The sequence below is a fragment of the Canis lupus genome, chromosome 8 (assembly GCF_011100685.1).
Source record: "Canis lupus familiaris isolate Mischka breed German Shepherd chromosome 8, alternate assembly UU_Cfam_GSD_1.0, whole genome shotgun sequence".
Taxonomy (NCBI): Eukaryota; Metazoa; Chordata; class Mammalia; order Carnivora; family Canidae; genus Canis; species Canis lupus.
In genome coordinates, this window is record NC_049229.1 from 23,385,681 (window position 1) to 23,408,845 (window position 23,165).

The 23,165-nt window shown below is 33.3% G+C and overlaps 1 long non-coding RNA gene across 1 annotated transcript in view; it reads left to right on the forward strand.

Moving 5' to 3' along the window:
- LOC111097019 overlaps window positions 1-22,171 on the forward strand; it is a 90,528-nt gene extending 68,357 nt beyond the window's left edge. Inside the window, exon 3 of the long non-coding RNA XR_005363217.1 lies at window positions 22,081-22,171. This is a non-coding gene — a long non-coding RNA (uncharacterized LOC111097019). The remainder of the gene's footprint in view (window positions 1-22,080) is intronic.
- Window positions 22,172-23,165: the final 994 nt, after the last annotated feature.

Genomic DNA, 23,165 nt, shown 5'->3' on the forward strand with positions numbered 1-23,165 from the left:
AAAGACAACCTACAGAATGGGAGAAGGTATTTGTAAAAGACCTATCAGATAAAGGGCTAGTTTCCAAGATCTGTAAAGAACTTATTCAACTCAACACCAAAGAAACAAACAATCCAATCATGAAATGGGCAAAAGACATGAACAGAAATCTCACAGAGGAAGACATAGACATGGCCAACACGCACATGAGAAAATGCTCTGCATCACTTGCCATCAGGGAAATACAAATCAAAACCACAATGAGATACCACCTCACACCCGTGAGAATGGGGCAAATTAACAAGGCAGGAAACCACAAATGTTGGAGAGGATGCGGAGAAAAGGGAACCCTCATACACTGTTGGTGGGAATGTGAACTGGTGCAGCCACTCTGGAAAACTGTGTGGAGGTTCCTCAAAGAGTTAAAAATATACCTGCCCTACGACCCAGCAATTGCACTGTTGGGGATTTACCCCAAAGATACAAATGCAATGAAACGCCGGGACACCTGCACCCCGATGTTTCTAGCAGCAATGTCCACAATAACCAAACTGTGGAAGGAGCCTTGGTGTCCAATGAAAGATGAATGGATAAAGAAGATGTGGTCTATGTATACAATGAAATATTACTCAGCCATTAGAAATGACAAATACCCACCATTTGCTTCAACGTGGATGGAACTGGAGGGTATTATGCTGAGTGAAATGCGTCAATCGGAGAAGGACAAACATTATATGTTCTCAATCATTTGGGGAATATAAATAATAGTGAAAGGGAATAGAAGGGAAGGGAGAAGAAATGGGTAGGAAATATCAGAATAGGAGACAGAACATAAGGACTCCTAACTCTGGGAAACGAGCCAGGGAAACATAAAGACTCCTAACTCTGGTGGAAGGAGAGGAGGGCCGGGGGGGGGGATGAATGGGTGACGGGCACTGAGGGGGGCACTTGGCAGGATGAGCACTGGGTGTTATTCTGTATGTTGGCAAATTGAACACCAATAAAAAATAAATTTATTATTAAAAAAAAATAAAAGTTGGGAATCACATTTTAGGCATTCTTAAACTTAGTCCCCTCCATTATCTGGGTAATCTGAAAGATTTGAGATTTGGTCCTAATCATATGCTATTCTTACTGGTAGAACTCGTCCCTCTCTCCCTTAGTTGATTAGTTGCTCCCATTCTTCTCTCCACACACAAATTTGCCTAAAACTTTGCCTGAAGATAATCTGTTCTATGGAGATCGTAATGGGGGTCTGTATTTTCCCTTGTGGTCTTATCAGTACTTTGGTTTGCACATTTCTTCCATATGTAATATACTTTACAATAGTTGTTGGTCTACTTGTTCATTGGAGGGGCATCATTATTTCTATTTTTGCTTTGTAGTAGTGGGACTTGCTTCAGTGCTTGGCCATCTGGTAACCTGCCCATAAGTGTATGTTGAATGAGTATGTTAAATTAATTGACATATTGAATGCAAATGAAGGCCAACACCAGCACAGACTTAGGAATCATACTTGTTTATCACCTGTGAAGTAGGTTTAAAAAAGGAAATATTAAATGCTAGAGGTAGGGATGCCTCAGTGGCTCAGTCAATTAAATGATTGTTTTTGGCTCAGGCCACAATCTCCAGGTCCTAAAATCGAACCCCAAGTCAGGCTTCCTGTTCAGCAGGGAGTCTGCTTCTCCCTCTTCCTCATTGCATGCTCTCTCTCTCTCTCAAATAAATAAGATAACATTTTTAAAAAAGATAAATGCTAGAGATACTATCTTTTCTGTTAGCTATAAAATATCTCTAATATTAGAAGGTAAGGTTTAATATTCTAATTTATTTTTTCTTCAAATATAGATATTTATTAACATTAATATCTTTTAGTTAATTTAAATTAGTATAAGGAGCAAAAAAGAACTGAACAAATTGAAAATGAGTGTCTGCTGGATTACAACTGACTACTTTCAAGGTGTAAGTATGTGTGCTTTTGCATATGTACCATAGACATTTTAGGAATGTGATGGGATGAATGTGTTGTTAGAGGAGAGTAAATATCAAATTTGATAATGCAAAGTTTTCCTCAGTCAACTGAAATTTCATAAATTTATTCTTATATCAGGCCAAATACTCTAAAAGTGATATTTATTCCATGATCCGTAGGAACTATGACTATATATGTAGATGAAGTCTTTATATAATGTAAATGTTATTGAGATACATCTGCCTCCCATAATACATTTAAGTGTATATCTTAAAGTATTTTTCAAAAGTGAACTCATATAACCAGCATCCAGATAAAGAAGAAACAATATTACCAGAACAGAAAGCTCCTTCCTCTTTCTCTATATTATTTCTTTCACCAGTTCCTTCCCTACCCTGTACAAAAGAGAACCTCTACCTTGACTTCTAATATCATGTATTAGTTTGACCTGTATCTGAACTTTGTATAAACAGAGTCATACACTTTTTTTGGTGGGGAGTGGGAAGAGGAGTTCAGGCTTTTTTCATTCAATGTTGTGTTTATGAGGTTTATTCCTGTTGTTGCATTTAATTCTAGTTTACTCTTATTGCTATATATTTTATTGTATGAATACATCAACTGTTTAATGTTTTCTACTATGAACGAAAATGTAGATTGTTTCACATTTTGAACTATTACAAATACTGATACCCTAAACATTTGCGTTCATGTCTTTTGGGGAACACATGTTCATATTTCTGTTGGATATATACCTGAAAACAGAATTTTCTGAGTCATAGAGTTTGCATATGTTCATTTTAAATAGTGTCTATCAAAGTATTTTCTGAAGTGGCTATGCCAATTTATTCTTCATCTAGGTGAGAATTAATTAAGCTACCTTTTTTTTTTTTTAAATTTTAGCAATAGATGTTTCAGAGGGAAATTTCAAATCTAATACTCTCAATTAATGAATGTTAGCAAAACTGTTCATTGTTTCTATAGTTTAAAAAACTATAAAAATCTTGGTATATTTTCTAAGATACATGTTAAGGATGTGTTATTTTTATTTGTTTAAATTTGTAAAATTCAAATTTGTTTGATATTGTAAAATTTTTTTAAATTATCAAATACAATAATAGAGGAATATTTTTCTCCAAATATGACTAAGACAATCATAATTCTAATGATCTACTTGCTACAAGTCTCTGCCATAGACCAATGCTGTCATTTGTTCCAAAAATACAACTTAGTACAGATTTTTATCTTAGTTTTTTTTTTTTATCTTAGTTTCTTTTAAAATCTTGGTCATAAGCTATAAAGGTCTTTATTCCATATTAAATAGAATAGGGAGTCAGATTACACTGATGCTAGATTTGTGGCTACCTGGCTTCCTTGCTGTGTCACACATGAAACCTTTAAGAAACTTCTAGTTTAGCACTTAGAGAAAGGCTTCAGTAACTTTTTTTTATTTGATAATTTTGACATGTTACAATTTATAAATTTAAGGTGCAAATCCAGTTACTTTGATACATTTATATGTTGTAGTACCATTGCTATTGAAGCAATATTTATCATATTACATCATTATAGTATAGCATTTTTGACTTTATTCATTATACTGTGCATTAGATCTGTTTGACTTATTTAGTACTTATTACAAGTTTGCACCCTTAAACACAATCCATCTTGTCTTTCCATTCCCCCAAAACCCCAGTATCCACTATTTTACTCTGTGTTTTCTTTTTTTATGGCTTTGACTTTTTTTTTAGATGCCACATAAAAGTGGAATCATATGGTATTTGTCTTTCTCTGACTTATTTCCCTTAAACATAATGCCCTCAAGGTCCATACATGTTGTCAGAAATGTAGAATATCTCCCTTTCTCATGACGGAATAATAGTTTATTATGTACTTATACCACATTTTTATTCATCTTTTGATGGATATTTGGGTTTTTTCCACATCTTGGCTATTGAATAATGCTGCAATTAACATGGGTGTATATTTATATCTGATTGAAATCTTGTTTTCATTTCCTTTGGTTATATACATAGAAGTGGAATAGAAATTGCTGAATCACATGGCAGATCTATTTTTAATTTTTTGAGGTACCTCCATATTGTTTTCCATAGTGATTGGAATGATTTATATTCCCATCAACAGTGTCTAAGGGTTCCCTCTCACCATGTCTTTGCCAGCACCTGCTATTTCCTGTATTCTTGATGATAAGACATTCTAACAAATATAAGGTTATATCTCATTGTAGTTTTGGTTGTATTTCTCCAATGATTACTGATGAGCATCTTTTCATGTGCCTGTTAGCCATCTTGATGTCCTCCTTGGAAAAATGTCTATTTATTCTTCTGCCTATTTTTTTTAAAAAGATTTTATTTATTTATTCATGAGAGACACAGAGAGAGAGGCAGAGACATAGGCAGAGGGAGAAGCAGATTCCCCACAGGGAACCCGATGTGGGACTCAATCCTGAACTCTGGGATCATTCCCTGAACCAAAGGCAAACACAACCGCTGAGCCACCTACACATCCCTCTTTTACCCATTTTGTTGTTAAGTTTCTTTTTTGTTATTAAGTTGCTCTTCATGTATTTTGGATATTAACCCTTTATCTGATATATGGCTTATGAAATTTTTTTTCCCATTTTGTAAGCTGCCTTTTCATTTTGTTAACTATTTCTTTTGCTGTGCAGAAGCTTTTGAGTTTTATGTAGTCCTATTTGTTGATTTTTTTGCTATTATTATTGGTACTTTTGACATCATGTCCAAAAAAATTATTGCTAAAACCAATATTGATGAGTTTCTTCTCTATGTTTTCCTCTAGGAATTTTATGGTATCAGGTCTATGTTTAAATTTTTTATTCATTTTGCATTAATTTGTATGACTGGTGTAAGATAGGGGTCCAGTTTCATTACTCTGCATGTGTTTCTCCAGATTCACTAATATCATTTGTTGAAAAGACTATCCTTGCCCATTAGACAATCTTGGCTCCTTTGTCAAATATTAGTTGACTGTAAATTCTGAGATCTAATTCTGGGCTCACTATTCTGTTGGAGTATGTGTCTGTTCTTATGACAGTAACACACTATTTTTATTACTCTGGCTTGATAGTATGTCTTGAAATCAGGAAGTGTGATAACTCTGGCTTTCTTCTTTTTGTCTCAGACTTTCTTTGGTTCTTCATAATCTTTATGGTTCCATACAAATTTCAGGATTGTTTTCTTCTATTTTTGCAAAGAATGCCTTTGGTATTTTTGATGGGGTTACATTGAATCTGTTGATAACTTTGGGTAGTACAGACTTTCTAACTATTAGTTCTTATGATCCATCCTGGACACAGGATGCTTCTCCATTTGTTTGTGTTTTCTTTCATTTTTTTTCAACAGTCTTATAGTTTTTATTGTGTGGATCTTTTATTTTTTGGTTAAATTTATTCCAAAGTATTTTATTGTTTTTGATGCTAAGGTGAATGGGATAGTTTTCTTTTTCTTCCCTGATGCTTCACCATTAATGTGAAAACACCACTCATTTCTGTAAGCTGATTTTGTAAACTGTCATTTTACTGAAATTATTGGTTAACTCCAATAGTTTTTTAAAGATTTTATTTATTTATTCCTGAGAGACACACAGAGAGAGACAGAGAACCAGGCTCTCTGCAGGGAGCCCGATGTGAGACTCGATCCCAGGACCCCAGGATCACAACCTGAGCCAAAGGCAGATGCTCAATCACTGAGCCACTCAGGTGCCCCTCCAATAGTTTTTTTGATTGACTCTTTGGGATTTACTCTATAGAAAATCATATCTACAACAAATAATGACATTTTTATTTCTTCCTATCTAATTTGGATGCCTTTTATTTCTTTATCTTGCCTAATTGCTCTAGTTAGGACTTCCTTTTTTTTTTTTTTTAAAGATTTTATTTTTTTTTAATTTTTATTTACTTATGATAGGCACACAGTGAGAGAGAGAGAGGCAGAGACACAGGCAGAGGGAGAAGCAGGCTCCATGCACCAGGAGCCCGACGTGGGATTCGATCCTGGGTCTCCAGGATCGCGCCCTGGGCCAAAGGCAGGCGCTAAACCTCTACGCCACCCAGGGATCCCTAGTTAGGACTTCCATTACTATACTGAATAGGAATGGTGAGAGTGGGCAACACTGTCTTGTACCTGATATCAGAGGAAACTTTTTCAATTTTTCTCTATTGATTGTAATGTTAGCAGCAAGATTACTGTATATGGCCATTATTAAACTGAGGCATGTTTTTTCTATACCCAATTTATTTAGGATTTTTATCATGAAAGAATGCTATATTTTGTCAAATGTTTTCTCTTCATCAATTGAGATGATCACATAATTTTTAGCTTTCATTTTATTGATGTGATGAATTACAGTTATTGATTTGCATATGTTGAACCATCTTTGCATCCCAGGGATAAATCTCACCTGGTAATGATGTATAGTCCTTTTAAGATGTTCTCAAGTTTAGTTGAGAATTTTTTTCATTTATATTCATCAGGGATATGGCTCTATAGTTTACTTGTGGTATCCTTATCTGGTTTTGGTAGCAAGATAATGCTGGCTTCATAGAATGAGTTTGGAAATGTTCCCTCTTCCTCAATATTTTTCAAGAGTTTTAGGAGAATTTGTGTTAATTCTTAAAATGCTTAAGAATTCACTAGTGAAGCTGTCTGGCCCTAGTGTTTTCTCTGTTAGGAGTTTCTTACTGACTGAATCTCTTGGATCTTAATTGGTCTGTTCAAATTTTCTATTTCATCTATTTCTTCAAGGTTCTATAATTTATTCGTAATAGTCTCTTAAGATTCTCTGTATTTCCATAGTATCAGTTGGTAATACAGCAGATCAGCAGGAAGAAAGGATAAATGATCTAGAAGACAGGAGTCTAGAAATGGAGAAGATTCAGGTAGAAGAGAAAAAAGAACTAAGATTTTGAAAAAGTGAGCAAACCCTATGAGAGTATCAAATTGCATTGGAAGAGCCAACATAAGTCTTATGGTTACCAGAAGCTAATAGATGACCTTGCTGACTTAATGCAAAAAGACTCTCTCCAAGAAACATGATAATGAAGCTGTCAAAAGTTAATAGTAAAGAAAGAACCTTAAAGACAGCCAGAAGAAAAAAAAGAACGTTAACCTACAAAGGAACCTCCATAGACTCTCAGCAGATTTCTCAGCAGAAACTACAGGTCAGTAGAGAGTAGAATATTCAAAGTATTGAAAGATAAAAATGTTCAGGCAAGAATATTTACCCAGCAAAGTTACCCTTCAGAAATGAAGCAGAATGAATAGAGGCTTTCTTAGACAAACACAAGGTGAGAAGGTTCATCACCATTAGACCTATCTTACAAGAGATGTTGAAAGACATTTTTCTACTTGAAACAAAAAGACAAAAGTTTGAAAACTTTGAGTAAGTTATTAAATAGACAGAATCAGAATAATGTAACTCTCTTTTAGAATAGAATTTTAAACTTTATAGTATAAAGTTTAAAGGAAAAAAACATCAAAAATAATTCCATTTCCTTTAGGTATATACACAGCTACTACAATTTGGTAACTCACAGGGTGTAAAGGAATAGTTTGTGACAACAATTAAGGGGAGGGGAAAATGACAGAATATATATAGGCTAATGAGGATAAGTTACTATAAGCAGAAAAATGACAATTTGTGAGATATTTTATACAAACTTACTGGTAACCACAAAACATAAATCTAGAGCAAAGACACAACATAAAAAAGAGGAAACTCAGGAAATCATCATAGAAAACCACCAACTTAAAAGGTACTTTAAAAGGTATACAGAAACACAGGAAAAAGAAACAATTGAGAAACAAAACATCCAGAAAAAAAAAAAGATAAAATGGCAGTGCCAAATCCTCATATGCCACTAATCTACCAGTAAAAAGGCACAGAGTGGCTAGATGGGTTAAAAAACAAGACCCAATATATATTGCCTTTAGGAGACTCATTCAGTTCCAAAGAATGGCCTCAAAGTGAAGAGGTGGAAGGTGATATATAAGCAATGATAACCAAAAGAAATTTGGTATAGCCATTCTTCTATTAGACAAGATAGATTTGAAGCCAAAAATGGTAGCAAGAGACAAAGAAGACTGTTAAATAACAATAAGGGAGTCAATATATCAGTAAGACATAAGTCATAAATATACGTACTTCCAACATCTGAACTCCAAAATATATTAAACAAATACTAATAGATCTTGAAAGAGAAATAAACAACAATATAATAGTAGGGGACTTCAATATCCTACTATTAGCAATGGATAGAATATCCAGACAGAAAATAAGGAGGAGATGGTGGAATTAAACCAATGACATGAAATTAGAAATCAAGAAAAAAGCGAGGAGATCTTTGAGTATGTGGAAACTAAACAACACAATACTAAACATTGAACGGGTCAAAGAAGAAAGCAAAAGGAAACTAAAAAATCATCTTGAAACAAGTGAAAATGAAAATACAACATATTAAATTTTATGAGATGCACCAAACACAGTTCTGAAAGGAAGATTTATAGCAATAAATGCATATATTAAGAGATTATAAAGGTCTCAAATAACTTTACACTTCAAGGAACTGAATAAAGAGGAATGAATTATACCCAGAGTTAGCAGGAGGAAGGAAATAATAAAAATCAGACAGAAATAAACAAAATAGAGACCAGAAGAATAGAGAGAATCAATGAAACTAAAAGCTGGTTTTTTTGAGAAGATAAAAATTAATGACCCTTTAGTTAGACTAAGAAAAAAAGAGATAAGACTCAAATAATTGAAATTAGAAATAAGAAGTATGAAATAATTCTTATAATTTTCTTGGAGAGAAATGAAACGCTTGCAAATAGGGGCTCCTGGGTGGCTCAGTGGTTGAGCTTCTACCTTTAGCTCATGGCATCCCCAGGTCCTGGGATGGAGTCCTACATCAGGCTCCCTGTGGGGAGCCCACTTCTCCCTCTGCCTATGTCTCTGCCTCTCTCTCTCTGTGTCTCTCATGAATACGTAAATAAAATCTTTAAAAAAAAAGAAACACATGCAAATAGATGCTTAAGTTTCCATACAAAAGAATAGAGCAAAGTGAGAAGAATCAGTATTCATAGTTTTACCCATGAGAAGGATCTCTAAAAGTATTTCTCTGTTGCTTCTAACTAGTTTTTAGATGTAGAATGCATTGACCTTTCTAACCACAGTACCACTTATAAACAGCTGAGGTAGATTCCTTTATAAGTCAGGAGCTCAGGGCCAACAAAGTAATCCAATGAGTCAAGAGTGACTAAGACCAAAATTACAGAAAGGAAAAAGAATAGGTTTTAAAATAGACTTTTATTTTATGCTTATGACAAAATCAAAATAATATCAATTCCTGCTATGCTGTATCCATAACAATATCTCATCAGTTGAAGATTCTGTTGTTAATTATACATTTGGCCCTTGTCCTTTTTTAATGGTATTCATTAAATTTCTATATAGATACTCAAGGAAGAGATGAAACATGGGTATGAATTATAACATGTCATTTATTATCTCTTTAATTTTATTCTAACACACCTTCATTGCATCCCTTGGAAGGAGATAGAATAGTCCACACATTGATCAAGAGAAGCTTTTAACAAATGGCAGTCAAAAGATCCAGGATATTGCCCAGCTTCTGACAGAGACATAATTACCATAGATACTAAGAATACCTGTTCTTAAACTTCTCACTAGCTTATTAGATTTACTCTAGTTCTTTGAGGGAAGCCTGAAGCTGAGAGCCATGAGAATATGTACCTGAAATCCATATTCCAGTAAAGCCTGGGGAACTCTCTCTAAAACTCAGGTCTAAAGACCAGATTTTCATATCTATCTGTTACTATGTTTCTCTCATATCTTAAACATTGAAAAATTTATATCCCCTAACTCATGCATTCAGTGAATACTAATGCTTTGCCTTTGAAATTATGAATTGTGAGTGTATTAAATTTTTGTCCTCATTAAAATTGCATCAATATTATTTGATTAAATCTGGATCCATTTCATGGAATAATTTTGAGTTCTATTTAAAAGTATTTAGACCCCAATTTATATATATTCTACATGACAGTTTAGGAAACAGAACATATTTTGTGTTTAATAAGAGAAACAATTACCAACATAAGACTGTATCTTTGTTAGTTTTTATTTACTTTTCTTAAAGTTTAGAGATATTTTATGGTTATTTAGGATAATCTGGCTAAAATTTTTGTATTATAGTCTCGTTGGGATACTTAAGAGTTGCTGCTCTCCTTCCTCTGGATTATCATATACTTGACTTTAGATTGGAGATGTGTCAGAGGCTCTAATTAATTCAAAATGGGGAATGTGATATCCATTATTTTCTGGGAAAAGATTTGTTAAGCAATATCTAGTAAAGAAAGTTAAAAGAGTTTGTGTGTGTGTGTGTGTGTGTGTGTGTGTGTGTGTTCTGTAGACTTTCTTTGTAGGGAAAACTAAGCTGTTAAGTGGTGTGAACTAAATGTTCACTCTTGGCCTTTGGGTTCCCATTGCTTACAAACTGCATGCAAATTTTAACCCTAAGACACCATACTAATCTCTTCTGGGCTGCCACGTGTCCCCTTTGCTTCACTGAGAAGTGCTTTTGTGTCCCTCAGATACTTCATTTACATGACAACCAAAAGCTATGATTGATTCTAAGTCAAAAAACATCCCCCAAGCCTCCCTTCAAACCAACTCACAACTAAAACAACTTCAATTATTCATTTATGAAAAGATATGCCACCCTTTTTTGTCTTATTCCTTTTATTTCTTTGTATTAAGAAAAACCATCTATTTGTTTAGACTCCTAAGTGAGAACACATTTGGCCTTTTAATAGTGTGAATAAAACCAACTTTCATATATCCTAGTACAATTGCTTTTTATGCAAAGGAATATATGGGATCACATTTTTATGAATATTGATATCAAGAAATAAAATGTGGTTTTTCTATTTTCTATGTCTGATTTAATTATTAATAGAAGCCCCCACTGAGATGGATTTGAGGGCACTGTATGGAGGTATAGAAATACACTTTCAACAGAAAAGTATTTATATATTCATACTTTAAAATACATTAGTCTCTTTGAACTTTAAGTACCCTTAGTGTTGTTATTCAGTCTTTTTTTGGTGAAACAATCAGAGTTTCAGATAGCCTTTTCCTCTCTCTGATCCTCCAGCTATTGTACCTGGGTGCATTGAAGTGGAAGAATGATCTGACCTTGTGGTCACAAGAGAGATGGCCTCCTATATATATATTCTGGCCCTAGTCCATCTTGGAGGGCTGGTTCAGTCAATTCTGTCTCTGAACTTGCTCTGCTGGGCTATCCCTGTTACTGCTTTTGGGAATGTAATGGCCTATAATGGCTAATTTGGCCAGCATTAGTCCTTTAGTACTTAAAGGTCTTCACATGTTGGCCTTCAGATGTTGCATGTTTGCCATTGGCTGCTCTTCTTCCTAACTGTAGACTTCTGTGTCACCACTGGCACCTCTCATATTCTCTATGGCAAGTGTGAGAACTGCTGTCCCTCCTGTGTCATAATAGAAATTATGCTGTGATGTCTGGAGGTAGTTTTTAAAGAGTTTATAGACTGATGGGTGAATAAAGAAGATGTGGTATATATATAATGGAATATAATTCAGCCATCCAAAAAAATTGAAATCTTGCCATTTGCAATGATATGGATGGAACTAAAGGGTATTATGCTGAGTAAATTAGTCAATCAGAGGAAGACAATTATCATATGATCTCACCCATATGTGAAATTTAAGAGACAAAACAGAGGATCACAAGGGAAAGGAGGGAAAAAAAATAAAATGATGAAATCAGAGAGGGAGACAAACCATACGAGACTCTTAATCATGGGAAACAAACTGAGCATTGCTGAAAGGGAGAGGGTGGGGGATGGGGTAACTGGGTGATGGATATTAAGGAGGGCATGTGATGTAATGAGCACAGGATATTATATAAGACTAATGAATCACTGAACTCTACCCCTGAAACTATCCCATTATATGTTAATTAATTGAATTTAAATTAAAAAAAAAAGCTTGTAGATTCCCCCAGGCCATGTCCAGGACTATGCCTCCCTAGTTCGCATGTTCTCCTTTTCCTATCTGGATATATCTACATTTGGCTCCTGCTTCTCATAGCGCACATCAGACTTGATCTAGGAATAGGAGATAGGGACAGAGGCATGCTCTACTCACCTTCTTTCCATTTTACTTACTCCTTCTAAAAGACACAGGGTAGAAAGATAAGGGGATACATTGCTTCCAACTTCCTCTCCATGTCTGGTGATTTCCAACTAAGTTATATCTTCCTATTTCCCCATCTGCTCTGACCTGTTATTTTAGGGTATAATAGTGAGTAACGCAAAGGGGGAAACTAGCTTGCTGATAAAGATAGTTATATTAGGAGATGTTTCACAAATATTCTCCATATCAGGCTAGTTCTCTGTGTATAGCTGCAAACTTGTTATTTTATGTCTATTGATTAATTGCTAATGTGAGAGATGAAAGGGATATCAGAGAAGAATTAGGCATCTTTAAATATATGTATTTTCTTTATATGGGCATTGGGCTATCAGTTTGCATGAACTTTGCATTTCTGATTTACTACATATTTAGAATTGGAGACAGAAAGGGTCAGAGATAGCAGGAAAACAACATTCTCATGGCCTCTGCAATAACAAACTTATCTTTAACATCTTGGTGAAATCTCCTATAACCAGGTCCTGGTTAACCTATATCAGTCCTTTGGTACAGTTTCTTTTATATTTTTATATTTTGCAAATACTCTTCCCTTCAGACTCTGGATACATTGCTTGAACCCTGGATTATTAAGTAAAAACTTGATTTAAAAAAATCAACCAGAACACAGGTGTAAGGGATGTTTGTCATGGGCCATGTAGAGTTCGATGCACTTTTTATATAATTAATCATTTATTTTTCACAAAATCTCATTGACTACCTATTAATATTTCCACTTCACAAAGAAAATACCAAAGAGAAAATGTAATTTGTTCAAGATCACAGAACAAGTAAGTGATAAAGCTAAGATTTAGGCCCAAGGAGTATGGCTTTCTTTTCTTTTCTTTTCTTTTCTTTTCTTTTCTTTTCTTTTCTTTTCTTTTCTTTTCTTTTCTCTTTTCTTTTCTTTTCTTTCTTTTCTTTTCTTTTCTTTTCTTTCTTTTCTTTTTTTTTTCATTCTTTTCTTTTCTTTTCCTTTTCCTTTTCTTTCTTTTTTAAATATTTTATTTATTTATTTGAGAGAGAGAGAAAACAGAGCAAGGGATAGAGGGAGAGGGAGAAGGAGTGGGAGAAGCAGACTCGATGCTGAGCAGGGAGCCTGATGTAGGGCTCTATCCAAGAACCCTGGGATCATGACCTGACCTGAAGGCAGACACTCAACCAATTGAGCCACCCAGGCACCCTAGGAGTATGGTTTCTGAGTCTCACCATACTCTCTCTGATAAGAGGAGACATTTATGAATTATGATGTTCATATGTTAAATTGGTTTGTCACCTCTTGCTATCTATTATTTGCTGGAATGCTAGCAACTAAGCCTACTTCAAAAGATTATCTACATAATCACAGATACACACACACACACACACGTGTATGTGTTAAATTAACTAAACAAGGAGACCATTATCCTGAGGTGGCTCTAATGACATGGTAGCCTACCAGAACAAATCAAAGTCTGAGTCTTTAAATACTTCAAGGTTATGGAACTTGAAATCTAAGGACAATAAAAAACCAGCCAATTAGACTTTATAGTCCATCAATTTTCTTGATTTGCTTCTGTCTTTTCTCTGTAAAAGTCTCTCCCCAAGTACCTGTCCATGGAGCACTCCTAATTACTTCTGGTTTGGTGCTCACCAAATAGAATTGATTTTTGCTCAGACTCTTAAAATTTTAATTATGCCTGTTTATTTCTCAGCACTAGCAACCAACAAAGTCTTCTTTGATTTTAAATAACAAAAAAATAATTTAAATGATCAAATAATTTGAATATATAAACACAATCTAGAAAAGAGAGTTTTGCATTTAATATTAGCCGTGTCAATAAGTAAGAGTTTCTGGAACTTACCCACACAAACACAAAGCTTCTACCAGTATAGTTATCATACTTGCGATAATAATACCCAAGGAAGAAGCAGGCATCATTTGCTAAGGGATGCTTAGCAATGTGCATCCTGCATTTTCCTCCTGTAGACCAATCTTCTCACTGATTTTTATTTTGCTTCTAAGCATAATGTGCACATTCTCTTTTGTTTAGCATTTTCATCATTCATGTTTCCCAGATTGAGCCTGTTAGGACAATTAATGACTTAGAATGCTTCTTTCTTTTCCATTCATTTATCCATTCTAATTATACTTCAAGGTGGCATTACATTTTCTTTATTTGGAACTTCAGAGGAGAGGGACTAATGGAGCAATCAGACAATAGGATACAAGCAGATAGAAATGAAAGATTACCTGTTATTAATTTATGACTATGTGAATTTGTGTTCAGTTTCAAGGGGGATTTGCACTAACTGTCTTTCATCTTGTACAAAGCAGCCATTAAGTGCATGAGACAAAAACGAAAGACAAAATGTGGTGATTGAACTGGCCAAGCTATGTTATCATCATCCCAAAGCCAGCTAATAGGATACTAATAAAAAAGAGCTTGAGTGAAGACTGAAAAAAAAAAAAAAAAAAAGGAAGAAACAAACAAACAAAAAACCCTCCTGCAGCTAGTAGCTTAAAAGATGTGAAAAGTTTCATTCAATTATGTAATCTCCTTAAAACTTTAAATTAGAGAGCATCACAGTTGGATGTAAACATAGACATTCTTAGACTATTCCAGCAGAGACCGTAGAAACATTAAAAGTCTATGCATGACTTTCATGCTCTCCCTTCATAGTTGTCTCCCTCTTCTTAGAATGTCTCGTGGAGTTTAAGAAATGTCTGACTCCAGAATTATTTTGCTCTTCAGAGACAATGATTTTTTATCAGCTTGAGCTCAATAGATCTAAATAGTACAGTTGGTCACATTAGTGAATATGGAGTTCAATCAAAATGGTTGAGTTGTATGTGAGACATCATTTAGAGTTGTGTAGTTTTGATCATCTCAAGTTCAGTATCATTTCTCAATTTTCTTCATGTTGTAGCTAAAAGTATCCAGGTCTGATTTCATGGTCTTTAAATAGAAACTAAGGGCAAAAGAAATACAATCTAGCAAGTTTATCCACATATTGAGGGTGTGTATATTGACAAATCTGCCAACATGTAATTAAATGTGCAAGAAGTACTAATGTTTTTAATTATAGGCATCAGTTGGTTTTTATCATAAAACAATTGCAATGGCTATTTTTAGACTTAATTTTTAAAACTGTGTCTAGAATATATCAAAATATGTAATACGTTTATTGCAATGTGGTTAGATTTGTTTTCCAAATTCTCTCTTACTCTAATACTATTATGCTTTTTTCCTCAGTTTGGGCATTCCTGAGCTTTAAATTTTGCTTTAGCTTCATTATTTCCAGCTGAAATAGGTATCATATTTAGCTGGCCAAGAAAATATATGATTTAATTAAGGAATGTTGGAAATCATTGTGTAATTAATAATTTTTAACATAAATATTTTGATATATCCTGGCTCTAAAATCAATTTTAAGAATGCCGTGTCAAAATCCTAAATTTTTGGAAAACTTTACAAAAATAATAAATAGGCTAATATGTTCTTGTATATCTATGTGATCATGGATATTTCTATTTTTATGTGCCATCAGATTTAGGTACATCATTACTATCAGAATCTCTCTTCCTTTTAAAGGGGGCAATATGACTGCATTTACAAGGTCAGCAGCTCACAATGTTAATGGAAGGCAAGATTTCATAGTTTGGAAAGATTAAAAGCACATACAAAGTTTTCTTATGATCCCCAGAAACTATTTAGACTCTGGCAGGCATCAGCTCTCAATATGATACCACCTGCTGTAACTCAGAAATGGGCAGGTGGCAGAACTCTTATTGGCAGTTTTTTTCTCCCTCTGAATCATCCAGAATACACTATTTTGTTATACCCCTCTTGCAAACCCATAAAACTTTATAAGGCTTTAATAAGAAATAGATATGTTATTAAAAATTTATTGGAGAACTCACATTACAGTACATACCAGAAACTTAATAAAATCCTACAGGTGTATGTTCTTCTCCCCGCAGTTTCTCACCTCCTTTCACCCCTCTTTTCATCTTATACACAGACTCTATAAATCTCCTTTATTGCCCTGTGCAGTTTTGCCCAGCCACTTCAATCATAAAAGAAAAACTCAATAATTAATGGAACTGTGAATACTTGTTGTTCCACAAGCAATCCAATTTAAAGAGTCTCACCCAAGCCGAGTGACTTATCTGAATATTAACCCAACAATTTAATCTTAATATATTAACTAATCATAAGAAAATAGAAATTCAAATGAAAAAGCAATTGGATCTGCTCTAGGTAAGAAAGATTTCATAAAACTAGTGACTTATGATATGGATCTTAAAGGATACATAGGGATCTATGCCAATAAAACTTATAATTTAGTTTTTTATTTATAATATCCTGATAATTGGTAATGGTTATTGGGGACTTTAATGTACACTGTGGTAATGATTAGCATGAAGTATTTCAAACATTAATTGAGATTATTATTAACTATAAACCCCATTTCATAACCAAGAAAACCTAGTTCATATAGCTAATAACTGCTACAATATATAGCTAGAACCAAGATTTGAGTCCAGGGATATTGACCTTAGCATCTGACCTACTGCATTCTTCTGTAAATAAAGCAAGTTTTTCTGGAGGGTATTATGCTGAGTGAAGTAAGTCAGTCGAAGAAGGACAAACATTATATGTTCTCATTCATTTGGGGAATATAAATAATAGTGAAAGGGAATATAAGGGAAGGGGGAAGAAATGTGTGGGAAATATCAGAAAGGGAGACAGAACGTAAAGACTGCTAACTCTGGGAAACGAACTAGGGGTGGTAGAAGGGGAGGAGGGTGGGGGGTGGGAGTGAATGGGTGACGGGCACTGGAGGTTATTCTGTATGTTGGTAAATTGAACACCAATAAAAAATAAATTAAAAAAATAAAATAAATAAATAAAATCTTTTAAAAAATAAAGAAAGAGCACTTGATATAATATCTATCCTCTCAGCAAATTTTAAATATACCATACACTTCATTGTTAGCTATAGGAATGATGTTGTATAGTACATCTCCAGAACTTGTTTATCTTGCATAAATAAAACTTTGTACCCTTTAACTATGAAAAAAAATTAAAAAAATAAAAAAATAAAGCAAGTTTTTAGTTTACTATAAATAAGTTTAACATACTTTTAATCTTGTATATGTTATTGAGGGTTGTGAATAAGATCAATTTGATTTTGTCATCACCTATCATGCTAAAAGACTGAAAAATAAATATAGTATTGACTTTCTTCATTGTAAATTTTAAAATATTTTTTCCATGATGAGAAAAGACCTTACACAAATGTTTTCCATCTTTATAGTTCATTTTCAAGGTTGTACATTTTTTACCCTTGAGGATTCACTAGAATAGCTTGTACAGCCACATCAACATCAAGTCACATCTGCCTCCCATCACGAGCTCGTGTTATTCTCAAGAACCCAAAAGCAAAGGTTGAATGCATTTAGGAGACTGAACAGGTGCTGAGAAGTACCACTAGTTATTTAGCATAACTAGATTCAGCCTTATTCAAGCCCATGAACTAAAAGGTCATCCAACTGAAAATGTCTTCCATCTGTTTTTATTATTCTCCTGTCCAGCATTGTACTTTGCTGTTTACACATACAATGAGTTCATGATAAAAATAAGACAATTCACTGGCAACTTGAAGTAAAATACTTTAGCTATAAACTATTTGATAGCATGCCACTGATGGTTATTTTAAAATTTAAATATTATATGCTCTTTGAGTTATTTCAATATGACACAATGATGAAAGCAGAAAACGATCTAAAAATCTCCTTCATGGTCTTTCCTATCGTATAGTTTTTTCTATTATATTATGTACTATTTAAAAACATCCACATATCAAAAACTACAATAAGTAAACTTAAGAGGGGGATACACTTTGAGAGAACATTTGTAACATATACATGGGTGAAGGTTATCAACATTAACACATAAAAATCTCTTTATTATGCAATACAAGGAAAACTGCTCAATTGAAAAAAATGACCAAAAGATGAGAATGGCATTTTATATAATAAGAAGAAACAATGGCCAACTAAAATATGTATAAAAATGAACCCTAGTAGTAATAAAAGACATGAGTAAAGCAAGTTATTTCATATACAGAAAACTCTTTTAAAATTAAAATTCAATATAGAAAGAAGCACTCTTCCACACAAAATCCTTTGGAGGATTTTGTCAAAGTATAATGAAAGCTAAAAAGATATATTGCCTTTGACATAAGAAATTCTGGTTTTAGAAATTTATCCTAAGGGAAATAATAGGACAGCTGTACAAAGATTCAGGTGTATTTATCATGATACGTTTATGTAAAAATAATGTAAATGTCCTGTTAAATTAATTGATAAGTAAAATTTGGTTTTTGCAATGGAATACTCAGAAGTAATTAAAATTATTATATACATATATGGTTATTGTCATGAAGAGATGTTAAGTGCATATAAGTTAAAGTAATTATAAAACTATGGATAATATACCACTTTTAAAAGTTGGTTTGTTCATATGTATTAAGTATCATGAAACATATACTCCAAAATATAAGTAGTGTGGTAGAATTATAGGTGATCCCTTTTTAACTTCTCTTTAGTTTTTACTGTTTTTTTCAACAATGCATGCATATTCTTGTGTAATAGTGAAATATATGCAAGTAAAACTTCTTAAAAATCTGAATATTCCAAAACAAGTTTTTCCCCCTTGAGTATGATCTGGAATTGTCACTATAAGTCCACATGAAAATTGAGTGTCCAAGACATCAGAAAAATAGTTGTTTTTTTTTAAATTTGGAAAGACTATGAAGAATAATTGAATATCTACCTAAGATATTTGCTTTATTTACTAAATTACAAGAGGAATTTATTTTTTAAAACACTAAAATTACTTGAAACACATTAGAATAATGAGGAGTCACAAAAGAAAAGAAAATATGGTCATTAATAATAGGAGCAAAGCAAACATATATAAAAACAAGTGAAAGACCCATGTAATCAAAATCAGCTATAGTTTCAGATAAATAAGTAAACAGGTTTATATGCACACACACATACATTAGAGGGGTTGAAAAGACTCTATGGAAAGTATTATAGATATATTGGTAAGTTTTGACATTTAGTAGTAAATTTCAGAGTTTTGAATTAGAATATTTTAGTGAGTACAGTTCTCCTGTTTCAGTAGAAGAGATATCTGATATTAGGTTCATTTTATTTTTAAGATTTTTTTATTTCTTTGAGAGAAATCAGGAGCAGGGTGAGAGGCAGAGGAGAAGCAGACTCTGTGCTGAGCAGGGAGCCCAACTTGGGGCTCAATCCCAGACCCCAGGATCATGACCTGAGTGGAAGGCAGACACCCAATCAACTGAGCCACCCAGATACCCCTTATATTAGGTTTATAATAAAACTAATGCATGAGTTTCCCTGATCATGACACTCATCACTCTAGCATGATTGTCTGGAATTCCTCATTAAAATCTGAACTTTGTCTTAAAGTGTTTCTCATTGTTGTATTTTTAATGTCTTTTACTTGCCCATTGCATGATTGAATGTTGACTTTCTTCCGTGACATAAGCAGGGTCATTATTATTACTATTTTTCTTTTTTTAATGAGTGTGTAACCTGATGCTCAGGCATGATGCTGGAGCCAAGACTTAAAATTAAGTATTTTCATTCTAAATCTATGTTTTCTTGGTTTTGTCATGCTGATAAGAGATAACCAAGAACAAGTAATTAATATAAAAGGATCCATTATTTTGAACTATAAGCTAAGGAGATAAACATAATGAAGATTGAGCAATAGTGAAGGATTTTGAAGCTTACACCATGAATTTTAATTTGAATCAATAGCTCTGCATTACTCTGGGAATGGAAGCTCTTTTATTCCTTAAGCAAGATACCTCTAGCTATTAAATCATATTTGGAGCATTAGGAGATTGAAGGTCAATAAAGAGGCAACTGAGTCTGTTGAGATGTAAGGTTCATAGCCTATTGGAAAAACAATTTTATCTATTTTGGGAAGATATTCTCAGAAGGATATTTTATAAGATCTTTGGTAGTCCACTTTGTTATCATAATAGTCTTATAGTCAGGATTTATTTGCTTATTTTACTTTCATATATAACACTCAGCCTATTGATGAAGAGAAAATCTAGCACTTGTTTACTCTGGGTCAGGTAGTTCCTTAACTCTTTACACTTGGTGTTTTCAAATAATCCTTCACATCATTGTGAAGTAGGTATATATTATTCTTATTTTACAGATAAGACATTAATCCTTAAAAAGTTACATAATGTGTCCAAAATTATTTGGCTGATACATGACAAATGGGAATTCAAACATAAAAATAATTCCAAAACCAACTGATGCTGGGCTACTTAAAGTAGACTTCAGAGAAATTTGTATGTGTCAAACACAAATAACAGTCCAGATGATTGAATCTTTGTGTCTTTAAGCTGAGTGTGACTATAAACAAGTATAATAATGATTACAATTCTATACTATATAGAATATATATTACAGATATTATAAGCTATGTATTAACACAAAGCACATTTATTTTCAGTTCTAAGATTAGAATCCCATTAAAAGTAAACATTTGGTACTTTCATCACTGTGCATTTTGTTGTCTGCATTTGAAGATAAGGCACTGTGAATTTATCATAATTCAAAGAAAGCAGAATTTTCAAAAGCATGATTTGGAGTTATATAATGGTGCACAAGTACTTTGCCAATTTAAAAAAACCTTGGTAGTTTACCATGTGGCACTTTTCACATCCTTTTTTAGAATATGATTTTGATATTGCATCTTGGTTTTACAAGTTATTTCAGAATTAAAAAATATATATATATCAGATTTTTTCTTCCAAATTATCAAATGTTATACAGGATGTACCAAAATCCTTTTATGTGTTCCTGCATTACATTCTCAAATAGATTAAGTTCTAACCTCTTTCATAGGCTGATCCCTAATGTCAATACATTATCTTGTCTTGAATATAATAAATATATTAACTATATTAATTAAAGTCCAGCTTAGATTTAGCAGTTTTTCTCTCTATATAGTGTGTATACTAGATGTTGTATGTTGATATAGTCTCATATTTGTAGGGTCCATGGCATAAATCCATGAATCTGGCAGGAAATGAGAAGGTTTCCTTGAACATGTTAATGGGTAAGAAGGTTAGTATAGAATATGCTAAATGGATTGGAATATTAGATTCTGCAGAAATATTTATTCAAAAGTGAAACATGCCCATCTGTTGCAAATCCAGCACTTTTTAAATGATAGACACAAACATGAGAAATGTAATAGCAATGTTTACAACCTCAGCTCCAGGATTAGTCTCTATGAGTGATATTTCCTCCTACTGCTTATACCTGGCTTACGAGTAGTTAAACTATGTTACTGTATTGGTTTTGCATGACCATGAAAAATGCCCATTACAGAGTATTAGGACTGCATTGATGGGGGCCTGGGCATTGTGTAGCATAAAAAATAAAGTGATAAAAAAGAGTAAAGTGAACAACTGGTAGAGGACATAATTCACAGTAAGAAACAGCACTCTCTATGGCTATCACCTAGAAGGTTCTATCTGATTATATAAAAATTTCTGTATTGGTCCTGGAAACATGACCTTAGTGATCTCTGCCCCTTTAGTTCAGCAGCCAAGGTGATAAGTCATGTTTCAATAATCTGAAATTTGCTCATAAAAGAACAGTCATAGTTGTTTCTGAGTATATGGGATGTCTCCAAGATAAAAAAAATCATGCAAGATTATAGCACTGATCCTCCTTTACTTTCCCCTTTCTCTTATTTCTCCTGTTCTCCCATTTTCTCCATATTGAGAGTGCAGAGATGACTAGAAGAAATCCAGGAAGGTGGTGGCAGTTTTGAAGACATCAAAATATTTTCCTGCAAAAAAACATAAGATTTCTGGGTATGTTTACCTTATATAGTAATATCAGGAAAATTATAAATGATTTAGAAATTATCAAGTGCATTTTAGAAAATACTCATGATTTATGCCAAATATTCATTTATACAAAACATAAAAAATTATTAAATTTTATAATTTAATTAAAAAGATATCTGCATATTAACCTATTACATAGTTCCTAAGACATATCCAGTCATTGTGTCTTACCAAATGTAAAGAGTTAATATGACTTTGTCACATAGTCATGTTACTGGCTTCATTTCCACAGCATCAATGCAATTGATACTGACTGCATATAGTCCCTGTATTCAGCTGTGAAAAAATAAATATAGATACCTAAAAAATCATCATGTAAAAATTCTGGATTTACCCAAAGATTTAGGAACCCATTAAATAGTATTTTGAATTGGGTCCATATAGACAATTCTGAATTAAATTTGTGTTTAAATATTGATACTTCGGGCAGCCAAGGTGGCTCAGCAGTTTAGAGCCGCCTTCAGCCCAGGGCCTGATCCTGGAGACCCAGGATCGAGTCCCACATCAGGCTCCCTGCATGGAGCCTGCTTCTCCCTCTGCCTGTGTCTCGGCCTCTGTGTGTGTGTGTGTGTGTGTGTGTGCGCGCGCACGTCTCTCATGAATAAATGGATAAAATCTTTAAATAAATAAATAATAATAATTAATTAATTAATTAATTAATTAAAAAAATTGATACTTCAAACTTCTGCAGTAAGACACTATAACAAAACTAAATCTAAAAGTCAACAAGATATTAATAAGGAAAAAAGATAAGATCAATATTTAATGCCTCTATTCCGGGGCTTATCCTTTTTGAACCTCAATGTCCTCATCTATAAACAGCAGTAATGAATCTTGTGATCACTGATTTACTTCTAACCTGCAAATTCAATGAGGGTTAAGGTCTTGTAAATAGTGTGTGTGTGTGTGTATATATGTGTGTGTGTGTGTATATATATATATATATATATATATATAT